This window comes from Rhipicephalus sanguineus, chromosome 1 (genome assembly GCF_013339695.2).
Source record: "Rhipicephalus sanguineus isolate Rsan-2018 chromosome 1, BIME_Rsan_1.4, whole genome shotgun sequence".
Taxonomy (NCBI): domain Eukaryota; kingdom Metazoa; phylum Arthropoda; class Arachnida; order Ixodida; family Ixodidae; genus Rhipicephalus; species Rhipicephalus sanguineus.
In genome coordinates, this window is record NC_051176.1 from 76,662,997 (window position 1) to 76,677,222 (window position 14,226).

At 45.4% G+C, this 14,226-nt stretch overlaps 1 long non-coding RNA gene across 1 annotated transcript; it reads left to right on the plus strand.

Moving 5' to 3' along the window:
* Positions 1-13,171: 13,171 nt before the first annotated feature.
* LOC119401540 (uncharacterized) lies at positions 13,172-14,199 on the plus strand. Its single transcript, XR_007415824.1, has 3 exons — positions 13,172-13,648; positions 13,770-13,835; positions 14,070-14,199. It is a non-coding gene; the product is annotated as an uncharacterized LOC119401540 (long non-coding RNA).
* Positions 14,200-14,226: the final 27 nt, after the last annotated feature.

Consider the following 14,226-nt stretch of genomic DNA (forward strand, 5'->3'; position numbering starts at 1 on the left):
AGCGGAGGTCGCTGCTGCGGGGAATACATTAAAGACAGCACTTGCCTCGCGGCCCTTGGGCTCAAGGGCATTGACGAGGCATTCGTGCTGATGTCATATCTTCAGTTTTATTCTTGCGACCACTTGTCATTCATTCCACTACACATATTTCACGTCACTCTCATGATTTTAATGTATATATATATATGTTTTACCCGCCTTTAGCGCGAGGAATTTTAAAGCCCTTATACAGCTACTTAGCGCAACCATTGTTCTCATCCTTTGTCCCATGAACTGGCGCTCTTTGGCCATCTCTTGGCCCTTGCGCCAATAAACACCACATATCATCATCATCACATCAGCAATGTGAAGCACCTCTTGGATGTAAGTTTCCCTTACATGCGATGACATCGACCTATATGTAAATAAGGTTCTAAGAACAATAGATCCACCGATACCGATGCTCGACCTAATAGAACAAGCCTTTACCGAACAAAAGATATTTCGGTGTGCCATATTACTTTTTTCGTGCTATTTATATATTCAAATATTTATGAAATCATGATTTGATTGTTAGCACAAATGCTTTCTTAGCTCTCCTTTTGCATTCCGTGCATATCCTAGGCCTCTTTATTGTTTTTTTCCGGAGTGGTCGCTGCAACATCTCTTTTGTAACGTGCTGCCAAAATAAGCTCTCTGCTTTATTGTTACTTTTAAATGTCTGCGTTATTTCTGCTAGTATTTGCGCATTTATACTTCACTTGAGTTTACTATTCTGCTGAGGCGATTTTGAAAATAAATATATAATTGTGTGGGCGTGCCTTGAGTACTATACAGTAATATTATTATTTGAGGTTTAACATCCCAATACCATGTTATCATAATGAGAAACGCCGTGCAGGGCTCCGGAAATTTTGACCACCTCAGGTTCTTTAACATGCACTTAAATCTAAGTACACGGGCATCAAGCATTTTTGTCTCCATCGAAAATCCGGCCACCGGGGCCAGGATTCGATCCCGTGACCTTCGGGACAGCAGTTGAGCACCATAACCACTAGACCACCGTGGCGGGTCTTGAGTAGACAGTACCAAACATTCTGTTTACCGCTTAATAAAGTAGCGAAATTGAGTTTGCATTATAATAATGGAGATTATTAGGAGCCATCTTAAAGACGTTAGATGGGGGCACTCGAGAAGATATCAGACGGGTGATTCGAGAAACATATATACCAAATGCTCCGTATCTCTCATGGGCGTCCCAACGAACCGTTTCAGGCAATTTTCCAAAGGTAATGAATTTTCTGTTGTCTTACCTTATGTGAGATCAGTAAAGAGTTTCGTTTCTACATTTTGACTGCCGCCATGTTAATCGTCACTACAACACGTGACAATGCAATACGTCTGAGAAGTTTCCGAGTTGCAGATGTTCTTTCGTTTAAGAACAATTGTTCAAAGATTGCACGTTAGGGAGTATATCGATAACGAACGCTTTTCACCTGCAGATACGTAGAATATGAACAGCCATTGCAGTTTAATGTCCCCTACGTATACACCATTCTTCACAAACGTCGCTTCCAGCTTTGTTGCTGCTGTACACCTGGCCGGTGATCAGGTATTGCGCAGTGGTGATTTATGGACAAGGCAAAACACCCCGCCGGTATTTGCACCATCATACGAAGGCTTCTTGTTGAAGTTCTTCCCGGTAAGTTGCTTCAGAATTGAGTTAATGTACTTTGAGCACGAAAGACAAAACTTTTAAGATACTAAAGACATTTCATTCAAATGAAACAAAATAGGTCAGAGTTAAGGAATTTCAAGCAGACATTTTTGTGCGTTGGCGTGTCCTGCTGCATCATATGGATATACATTACCTAGCTGGTGACTGTATCGAAGTATGTTACGATACAATAGGCAAGTATCGCATCGAATACAATTATCGCTGTAGTATCTCGTATCTGTATCTCAAATACTTCTTACCTCAGTATATTGTATCGTATCGCGATACAATTTCAAACAATCTTTGCCCAGCCCTGGTCTCTGCTGGCCATCAAGATTGGGAGAATGTACGTTACTGTTTGTCACTTTTCCCTTCAATTCCTATATAGCCACGATACCGCTGGGTTGTCTCCATTTTTTTATTTTGTTCAGCCGCAAGCCTACGTTATTTTTCGGCCCACCCCTGCCGTCCAGAGTAAATTAGTTGTCGGAGTGCGCTCGGGAAGCCACAACGAAGCTCCATTTGACGCGCCGAATTGCCCGGCGACGACTAGCGGACTCGCAGGACAATCAGAGATTGCATATGATGCCCGCCATGCTGACTTTAGCCTGCTTCTCCTACGGGCCCTCTCAGGCCGCGTCGGACTTTCGGATGAGTTATTTGAAGGCTATTCCGGCCCTGACTGTATCTTACGTCAAGTTACCGACGTCACATACGCAATCGCACTATAGCGAGACCACTGTCGTTCAGCCTCGTTCTGATATTGTGCATGTCACGCGTCTCACACCGTCGTTCGACTGCCTGCTAATTAGCACCGGGTCGGTGCTCTAGCGGCCAAGAAATACCGTAACAGGCTGCAAAGGACGACGAAGAGGACAGCAAAAGAAGAAGTCTTTGGACTATATATTCTACGCCCCGTAACAATGCATTGCTTCATCGTAAATTGCGAGAAAACAGAAGTGGTAATAATTAGACAGATCCAAACTAGAAGTAAAACTTCACAGGGTCCATTACGCATTCGCCAGGGCGACGCGAAGGCGAAAGCCATCCGGTGTGGTTATTTTACCGTCCACTATATAGGACGCGAACGCCACGAAGGCGAGTCAGCATGTAGCTCGGTCGGCAAGACACACGAAGCGCGCGGGTGCTCATGTGACTTTTTATTTATTTATTTATTTATTTATTTATTTATTTATTTATTTATTTATTTATTTATTCATGTGTGGGATTCTCAGGATACACTTTGTACCTCTTGTAGAGGGAATTTCTAACAAACTAAAGTACAGAAAAAAATACTATATAATAGTAAGTTAAGACACACAGGGACTAATCTTTGCTAAATCGACAATTAAAATTAAATACGCAGAGAGTATACTAAACAGGCAATGTACACCAATGAACATGTAATATGCCTGTTCGTACGATTCCTTATTTCATGTTGATTAGTGCATTCTTAAAACTTGTGGTGTCGGAGATGCTTACTAATGATGCAGCTAGACTATTCCAGTCGATTGAGGTCTTAGGAATGAATAATTGTGAACATGCTATGGTGTTATGACGAGGTAGGTTAACTTTAAGTACGTAATCATGACGAGCTGAATAGTAAGATGGAGGGGGGATCCGAAGAGAGCGAAGGGATGCGTTGTGGTAATATATTTTATGAAAAAACGAAATGCGCGATTCTTTTCTGAGAAGAGAATTGGTTGCATCTGAAGCAGGCCCGTAACCAGGAATTTTTTTCGGAGGGGGGTGGGGCACTTGCCGAAAACCTTGACTATTCGAGACAAACACCTATTTTTATTATTTATTTTTGGCAAAAACGCCTACTTCACCAAAATTGGTGAAGATCAGACCTGATCTGCAGGGTTCTCTTCATTGATGTAGCACTAGCAGTGCGATTATAGTTAGCCAAGATGAAACGAACAGACCGATTTTGTACTAATTCAATTTCGTTAATTAATGTGACTTGATGAGGATCCCAAATGAATGAGGCATGTTCCAACTGGGCGCTGATGTAGACTATGTGCAACAGTCGTTTTAATGGAATAGGCACAAGCGAAAAACTTATCTTGAAGTGTTCTAATGAACGGTTAGTTAGATGTTAGGTACTGTATATGCGGCTTCGAAGACAGGTCGGTCCCAGTGTGTACGCCTAGATAGCGGTAGCTTCTAACGAGGCAGTTATTTAGGATATAGATAGGGCAGGTTGCGTTTCAACGAGAAATGCGCCTCGATTGATATTTATTAATGTTGAGCTCCATGCGCCATGTAATGTACCAGTTATATATGCTATTATTGGATATAATATTGTTATTGCGATAACAATTATATGGGCACTGTCAACAAGTTTTTATGTATATGTATAGGTATGTGTATATGTGTAAGAGCCACAACATAAAAATTGTCTGGAGAAAAAATTTTCCGAAGAGCGCGACCGAGGATTCGAACCTGCGACCCCTCGCAACGAAACGCGACGGGTTTCTGGGTCACAACGCATGCGTCCTACAGCACACTGCCAGCAAGCATTTATATACACCATTTCACGTTGGTGCTAATCACATCTCTGAGGTGCTTCAGCGTGGCGATGGCGTGTTCACGATCACCCGCAGGATGGTGCACAGGGTCAAAGGGCGCGTTTTAGGCGCCGCACCGCCCATCTGTCGCCGCCGGGGTGGGGATGCGCCTTCAGCTCCGTTCTTTGCCCAACAAGACGTGGTTGCCCCTACTCGCGCGCAGATCCTTCATCGCTCAGATTGCGTTGTAGTCATAGACCACACGAAGGTCAGTTCGTTTGCTTCAGCGGCCATGTTTCCTAAAGAAGGGACCTGCTAGCCTTTCTTCGTTTGGCATTACAATTTATTGCTAATATACTCCTTGCTTCGCCCTTGCGGCTAAACTGTGCTTTTTTTATTTACCACAGGCCGGCATTTCCGCCAAGGTAACGTTCGCAAGAGACACATAAGGCTTTCTCCTTGAAAACCTGATGACGCTATGACACCAAAATGTCACACTTGTGTTGTACATTTCGTGTAGACGTTTGCGCATCTCTCAGGAAGCTCGCAAAATTTGACCACTTTCGGTCCGGTATAAACTTTGCGGTTGAATGATTTTATGTCGCAATTTACACTGTACACCTGCATGGCAACTACGGTTGGAGACTAAATGAATTCACAATCTAGAAAACGCCCTTGTATACCGCAAAAAAAAAAACGGAAGTGATTGCAAAAGCTGGATACACGTCACGACGTCATACAGCGTTTGCCTCTTTTTTATCTCGCGAGTGACAATTACTAGCCCAATTCGGCTTGCTTTGCCGCTGATACCAATGCGTGCCAAGCAATATGCCCAATGATATATCACACCGTTCTATAGCGGCCAAAAGACCGGTGACTCATTATTTCCAGCGAACCCCTGCTTCACGTAACTACCGCATCTGTTAGTCAGGCACCTATAAGAATGCTGCAGTGGTAACTTAGAACCATGCTTACGTGAGGCTGGTCGACAACAGAATTTTCGTAACTGGGCTAGTGTTGCAGGCAATCTTTGTCCACATTTTGCTTTTTCTATTTCGGTACTAACCTGGGGAATCGGCACCTCCTTCGGAAGCCTGCAGCCATGTCGTTCTTGGCCTTCGGAGCTTTCGAAGACGAACCATGGTGGCCAGAACTGCTGCTAAGGAGAAAACGAGAAAGTCACGTGAGCAACACGAATGGTGGCGCTGGCACATTAGCTTTAAAAATTTGGAGGATGCTCTAGCTTCGCCTTCATTAGTAGAACGCGATAGCGTAATCGGGCCCAGTTTGCATTGCCTTCTCAACCGCTAGCATGGCTCCACTTCTCGGTGGACACCGTTCCTCAAGGTAGTAAACGTCTATGCGCGTAACAGTGGCCGTTTCGAACTATCCTAGGATTCCTGCTGCAAGCAGAGTGTCGGAACAAAATGTTTTTCTTTGCGGTTTTAGTTTCGTTCCACCGCAAAAAGTTCCGTTCCGTTTCTGTTCCGGAACCAAAAAAAAATGTTCCGTAACGGTTCGTAACACTTTCTTTATGCAAAAATTTGAAGTTAAGGTAATCATAAAGAACAGTGGATTTGTGATGTAGTTACTTGCCCTCCTCATAGGAAAATGGGACAAGGGTAAAACACGTTCTTCAGAGGAGCGGAAGTAACTGTACCAGGAAGCTGCGAACCGCCACCGATGACGGCGACTCACCCAAACGCGTTTTCAACCGTCCACATACTCTACGCGTCATGTGTGTGCGCAGGCGGCTGATCTGATTGGATGTACACACGTTACGTCACAGGCAATTTTTCCGACATAACTGCGAACCAATGTTGTTCGTAATCTTCTAAACTGTTTATAATTTGTATTCATTAAATTATTGTCACAAGTAAAGAGAACATAATCGTAATTTACAAGTAGGCTTTAGGACTTCCGGCGCACAGTGGACGTCATTTGCTTTTGATACCACGTGCTGCATGTTGACGAGCTGCGCGACCAGCTAAACGTTACCAGCATTGTGCATCGCGAGTTTCGTTCTCTGGGTTCGTGGTGTCTGACACGATGAATCGCCCTTGCTACGTTGTGGGCTGCAAGTCCAGTGTTTGGCGCCAAGTAAGTCTACGACACCGGGTGCCTTAGGACAGCAGCAGGCGCGCCGAGTGGCTGCAGCGCATCGGACTCCCGGAGTCGGATCGACGGCACGACATAAGCATTTGCGGTCGCCACTTTAAGGCGGAAGATTATGAGTACAGTTCCGCGCTGGTGCAGCGATTCGGCCTCTGCATCAAGAAGCATCGCCTCAGGCCCGACGCACTGCCGTCTTTGTTTCTTCCCGCTAGGAAGGTAAGTTCACAGTCGAGCCAAATTTCGTGTGCTGCGCATAGCGCTCGGTAACCTCGGTTCGCACTTGGGCACTCTCAATATTCAACGTAATGTCATTATTTATTACTATAACGAATTCGTCTCTTCATCGTAACGTGGTTAATTTCGCAATGATTGTATATATATATATATATATATATATATATATATATGCACCGACTGCCTCTCGCCGGTTTGCGATTTCCAGCGCTGTTTATAAAACGATAGGGTGCATGTGAATTCGAAACAAACAATTTGACACCACTGCACAAGTGTCAAGGTCGCAGGGCCAGCTGGAAATCTCCGGTTTAAGTGTGCGGTATGCATGTTTTCTGTATAATGAGCTGAAATAAATCAAATTTTTATGCACTTACTGATTTATTTGGCGGTGGAGATAATTTTATCATGTGACTAGTTTGGCCCAATTAAACTATACAGGTGCAAATGTATGCCTGTGTGTATATAGGCAGCATTGCAAGAGAATGTGTCAAGTCCTGTTATGCTTAATGTTATCAACAAAACAACATTAGCTGCAATACCAGATTGTTTGATAGTTGGTTCGATTCATTGACTGTGCTGGGGTAAAATGCATTTTAAAAGGTTATCGCGGCTTAAGGGAGTGATTGTAAGCATTTTGCTGTTATAGCATTTACCGTGGGGAAGTGAACAAGCCGAGATTTGTTTACACTGCAGTGGCTCTCAGTTAATTAACCGATTGTTTTGCTGCAAAACTCCATTTGTTTGTCCCCGCAGGGGCGTCTGCGCAAGCAGGCGTTTGGTGTGTAGCGACACCACGGACCCGAGCTAACGGGGGGGTTTCGACCCCTCCCACGCCTAGCCGTGCGTGGCTTCGCCGTGTCCGGGGAAAAGGGGATCCTGGGGGTTGAGCCGACGCCGGGTGATTGGACCTTTAAGGCCCCCCGGCAGACGCAACACACCCCTTTGGCCCCGGCTTCACGTAGACGGCACCCCTGGGCTGACCCACCCAGGGGAAATCGGCGGTCACCTTTTCCTATCCCCCTCTCTGATCTTTCACTTTCCTATCTTCTTTCGTAGCTGTCCTGTCTCCTATTCCCTTCACTTACTTCGCAATTTTCATAGGTGGCTTGGGTTAACCTTGTGCAAGTAGCCAACCTTGGTCTATGCGCATTTGGTTATAGTAGCGATGTACGGCTGGCGTCTGCATGTTTTCAATTCCGTGAATCTTGTAGCGTCCCCATGTTGGGCTCCGTGGTGGGTGGCCGCCATTGCTGCTGAATCATTTTCCATTATTATGCATAGAGCATTCCCATTAATAAGCGATCGTGCCGCTTCAAAGCGTGTACGCACCGAAGACCTGAACTTTCTAAGCCGACCAAAAGAAATATTCCCTACCTATCACGTAGTGCACTGTGAAAAGACTGAAAAAACAGCTAGAACCGTGTCCCCATTTGTAGTATCCAGAACACTGACAGCTACCCTAGGTGCTGGCTATAAAGTTACAAAAATGGCCAGTGGCGACCTGCTTCTCCAACTTCATGACAAAATACAGTTTGACAAATTAAAGAACCTCGTAACTTTCGGCGAAATCCCCATCACTGTCACACCCCATCGATCAATGAATTCCGCACGTGGAGTCGTGTCAGATACAGACCTCCTTGATCTTACTGAGACGGAACTCCTAGAAGGCTGGAAAGATCAGCACGTGACCAATGTGAAACGAATTATAATCAGGAGAAATAACCAAGAAATTCCCACTAAACACTTAATACTGACCTTTTCTACAAGTGAACTGCCACAGAGCATTGAAACCGGGTACACAAAAACAGCTATTAGACCATACATCCCGAACCCCCGCAGATGCTTCCAATGTCAGAGATTTGGCCACGGCTCTCAGAGCTGCCGTGGTCGACCTACCTGTGCGAAATGTGGTGTCCAAGGTCACGCCTCGGACACCTGTAATGAAACACCACACTGTGTGAACTGCGACGGCGACCACGCTGCGTATTCACGTGCCTGCCCAAACTGGAAAAAGGAAAAAGACATAATTTCATTGAAGGTTCGAGAAAACATCTCATTCAAGGAAGCACGCAGAAGGTGCTCGGCCTTTCACGGCCAGACCTATGCTGATGCGGCGCGTCCGGGGGCAGCGTCGCATCGGCCACCGCCACTGTCCCGGCCCACGCAAAGTGAGCCACCGACCGTGGCGGCTGCCCCCATGGTGGCAGCAGTCAAGACTGCTCCACCTACCAAGCCACTGATCCAGGCGACTCCAGGGTCGTCGGGTCTCACGACCACGCCTCGCCAGGCGAGGTCGGAAAAACAAACCAGCAGCTCGCGTACGCGGGCGTCCAGTGCCTCACACGAGGCAATGGACACAACTCCGGTACCCCTGGTACCGAAAGAGAGGCGTAGCTCCTTGGAGCGCGCCAAGAAAACAAAAAAGCCGATAACAGCGCCCGCCGACGGCTCTGTTACTTAAGTTCCAACTTTCCGTTTGAAAACAGCTACCTCCTTTTCGTACACACAGCACTACTTCACTTCCAATATGGAAACACAAATCATACAATGGAACGTCAGAGGACTCCTTAGAAATCTCGACGATGTCCAAGAACTATTACACAAACACTCACCAAAAGTGCTGTGTGTACAAGAAACACACCTAAAATCGAAACACACCAACTTCCTACGTAGTTACATTATTTTCCGAAAGGACCGGAACGATGCCATGGCGTCATCCGGTGGTGTAGCCGTTGTAGTTAATCAAGGAATAGCATGTACACACTTACCACTCCAAACGTCCCTCGAGGCAGTGGCTGTTCGAGCGGTTCTTTTGAACAAACTCGTCACCATTTGCTCGCTCTACATACCACCACACTACCAACTGCAAAAACACGAATTTCAGTCTTTAATAAATGAACTCCCAGAACCTTACCTGGTCCTTGGGGACTTTAATGCACATAGCAGTCTATGGGGCGACTCTCGCTGCGATGCACGAGGTCGTCTGATTGAACAATTCCTCTTCTCTTCCGGTGCGTGTCTGTTGAATCTGAAAGAGCCAACATATTATAACCTCGCTAACAATACCTACTCGTCCATAGACCTCACCATTACATCTCCATCACTTCTACCTTTATTCAAATGGAAAGTCGGTAATAATCCTTATGGAAGCGACCACTTCCCAATAGTTCTGAGTGCACCGATAACGTATGAATGCCCCCCACAGTTTCCGAAATGGAACATTGAAAAAGCCGATTGGGAAAAGTTTCGCAAAGTTTCTAGCTTAAGTTGGACTGATATGTGTGGTTTAAACATAGATGAAGCCGTAGAGTACTTCACAGCCTTTCTCACGGATGCTGCAACTAAGTGCATCCCACAAACAACTGGATTGCCCGGGAAACGACGTGTCCCGTGGTGGAACACTGAGTGTCAAAATGCACGCAAAAAACAAAACAAAGCATGGAGGTTGCTTAGAGACTCCCCGACAGCCGAGAATCTCGACAGTTTTAAAAACATAAAGTCTCAAGGCAGGAGAACGCGCCGACAGGCAAGAAGGGAAAGTTGGCAGAAGTTTCTATCGGGCATTAATTCATACACACAGGAGGCCAAAGTGTGGAACATGGTTAGCAGGGTAGCAGGCAGACAAGCACATTCACTTCCTCTAGTAAACACACAAGGCGACAGCTTGGAAGATCAGGCGAACTTCCTAGGCGCACACTTCGAAGAGGTGTCGAGCTCGTCGCACTACTCTGAAACTTTTCAACGATACAAAACACGAATCGAAAAACAGAAACTAGAGCGCAAATCCACAAAACACGAAGCATACAATGAACCTTTCTGCATTGCTGAGCTACAAGCATCGCTTAATTGCTGCAATAATTCCGCCCCAGGCTCCGACCGTCTTGTATATGAAATGCTGAAACACTTGCCATCTGAAACTCAAAAAGCCCTCCTTTCACTTTATAATGCTGTTTGGTTTTCCGGCGAGATCCCATCGGCCTGGAAAGAAGCCATTATCATTCCGATTCTAAAACAGGGCAAGGACCCATCCTTCGTTGCGAGCTACAGGCCCATTGCACTGACAAGCTGCCTCTGTAAACTCTTTGAAAAAATGATAAACCGCCGACTTATACATTTCCTCGAAGCAAACAAATCACTTGACCCATACCAGTGCGGTTTTCGAGAGGGTAGATCTACCTCTGACCACCTTATCCGTATCGAGGCACAAATTCGCGACGCTTTTGTCCACAAGCAATTTTTTCTTTCGGTGTTCCTCGATATGGAGAAGGCTTACGACACCACATGGCGCTTTGGAATATTAAGAGACCTGTCCCACTTAGGTGTACGTGGAAGAATGTTAGATATAATAGAAAGTTACTTGTCGAATCGAACATTCCGTGTTCGAGTGGGCAATGTACTCTCCCGAACATTTGTCCAAGAAACGGGAGTTCCGCAAGGTGGGGTACTGAGTTGTACACTTTTTATTGTCAAAATGAATTCCTTGCGCCTGTCAATCCCGCGTAACATATTTTATTCCACATATGTCGACGACGTGCAGATCGGTTATAAATCTTGCAACCTTTCAATGTGCGAGCGGCAGGTGCAACTTGGTTTGAACAAGGTAACCAAATGGGCAGAGGAGAACGGGTTCAACCTTAACCCGCAAAAAAGCACTTGTGTATTATTCTCAAGAAAGAGAGGCGTCCATCCGGATCCGGACATTGAGCTGCACGGTCAGCGGCTACTTGTGAAAACGGAGCACAAATTCCTAGGCGTAATCCTAGACACGAAACTTACCTTCATACCACACATAAAGTATATTAAGAACAAATGCATAAAAACTATGAATATTCTGAAAGTATTGTCACGCACTACGTGGGGTAGTGACAAGAAGTGCCTGTTGAATCTCTATAAAAGCCTCATACGCACACGTCTAGATTATGGAGCGGTAATTTATCAGTCTGCGACACCGAGCGCGTTGAAGATGCTTGACCCTGTCCACCACTCGGGCATTCGTCTTTCTACGGGTGCTTTTCGCACCAGCCCCGTGGAAAGCCTCTACGTCGAAGCAAACGAGTGGTCGCTCCACCTGCAGCGATCCTACATGTCTTTTTTATATTACCTCAAAGTGAACGCAGACAAGGAACACCCATCACACCCTACAATTAATGATTTATCTAGTTCTGTCCTTTTTGACCACCGTCCTTCGGTGAGACAGCCCTACTCGCTTCGCGTGAGGGGCTTAGCCGAGGAAATGGGTGTGCCACTTTTCGAACACTCTCTAATGGCTCCCGCTCCACAACTACCACCGTGGCGGTGGCAGCTCATAGATTGCGATGTATCTTTCGTGGAAGTAACGAAACACGCGCCTATTGCACATATCCGTACATACTTCCTCGAACTACAGCACAAATACACTTGTCCAGAATTCTTTACAGACGCCTCAAAGTCCAATACCTCTGTGTCTTACGCAGCCGTTGGTCCATCCTTTTCCGATTCCGGTATTCTGCACCCTAATTCAAGTATCTTCACAGCAGAAGCCTACGCGATACTTGCGGCCGTTAAACACATTGAACAATTAAAACTACAAAAGGCAGTTATCTACACAGACTCCCTAAGCGTGGTCAAAGCATTAAAAACTTTGCAAAAACACAAAAACCCTGTACTTGTCTCGCTCTACACTCTTTTATGCACGATATACACACTCGAGCAACATGTCGTAGTGTGCTGGGTGCCAGGGCACCGCGAGATTCAAGGCAACGTGTTGGCAGACCAGCTAGCAGCATCCGCCCACGAAAACAGTCCCAATACATTCATAGCTATTCCCACACTAGACCTAAAACCCTTCCTCAAAAGAAAGCTCAGGGCCTTTTGGCAGGGCACATGGGACATTCAGACACAAAATAAACTACACGTTGTCAAACCGCATCTGGGAAATTGGCCGCCAGTATCGAAGTCACGCCACACGGAAGTTACACTCTGCAGACTTAGAATCGGTCACACACATAGTACACACACACACCTTCTGTCTGGTGGAGATCCACCTTCGTGTGCACGATGTGGAGAAGCACTAACCGTGCTTCACATTTTAATACAGTGTAAAGAATTAGACACACTTAGGAAAAAACACTTTCCACTGCCCTACCAACAACAAATTCCATTACACCCATCAATGTTCATCGGTAGGGAACCGGTTTTTAAACACCAATCACTACTCACGTTTTTAGAAGAAGTTCGTAACTTTCACGTTATCTACCCAGGCATTCCGTAGCGTGGCCTCCTAACAGAGGCTGCTGCTGCGGTAGTCACACTTAAAGAAGCACCGGCCTCGCAGCCCTTGGTCTCAAGGGCGTTGACGAGGCATTCGTGCTCATGCCATATACCCGTAGTTTCATTACGCTATTAATTCTCTCGCTATTCATTCCCACTACCCATACATTTCACGTCACGCTCATGATTTTAATACATATATGTTTTACCCGCCTTTTGCGCGAGGAATTTTACGGCCCTTTTACAGCCGCTTACCATAATCATTGTTCATATTCGTTAATATGACCTGGCGCTCTTTGGCCATCAAGTGGCCCTTGCGCCAATAAACATCACATATCATCCATTTGTTTGTGTCATAGTTGCGGGTGCGTCCCAAGCTGTTGTGCACCAAATCACCCGGCTTAGAACATTTTCCATTTCATCAACACCATTGTTCGTGTAAGGACACCAAATCACAGCAAACTGACGAAATGCTGCCTTGACAACAAACAAGACGAACTCAGCAGTTGAACGAAGGAAAAAAAAACTGCTTATTAGCACAAATCCACTCAGACTTAACGTACTTGTTCCCTCCCTGGAAACAATGAAGACGCCGAACTGTTATACAGCATTTCTTGGTAACATGCTTTTATTACAGACATAGAACAATTCATATGCTAGGAGGAATAAGGAAATTATTATGCATGCCGTGTGCCAATAGCAATCCAAAGACAATACTCAAAACGACTGTTATCCATTATGTTTGTGGTGAATTATATCGCTGCTTTTTTTTCAGTTTCACACACTGCCCCAGAAAAGTGTCGCAGAGCATGACACTGCCTTGGAACCACCTGCCAGCCAGGTTAGTCCTGCTCTGTTTGTGTGGACTGACACTTCAAAGAAGTTAACGAGAGAGTGTAAAAGTATTCTATATCATCTCTACATACTATGGAAGAGAATTCAATAATATATTTGTTATGCAGCCCCACACTGTGCAACAAGCCGACTCTGGAGAAGGCAGTTCAACTGCCATAGCTCTTACCTTAGAGGTGAGAAAATATGTTGTGTTCTTTGAAACATAACTTGGCACTAGGAAAATTATACACTTCAGAAGCATTTTAATATCCCTGGGCATGTAGTGGTTGAAAACAAACAAGCCACTTTGCATGAGGGTATTTTAATACCACATGCTCAGGAAGGTATCATGTGACGTATAAAATATACAATTTAGAAAAACCTGATGGTGTAACGTGGTATGTGTATTCTTATCACCTCAAATTCAGCAAACCACGTGGAAAACTTTGCGCAAGACAGCCATGAGAACAGTGGCCATTCAGACGACACTGGAATGCCATTCGATTGGTAAGTTGACCAAACAATTGAAAACAAAGCACATCTGAAGCACGAAATGTACAGACGTAGTTCAGAGAGAGCATTCAC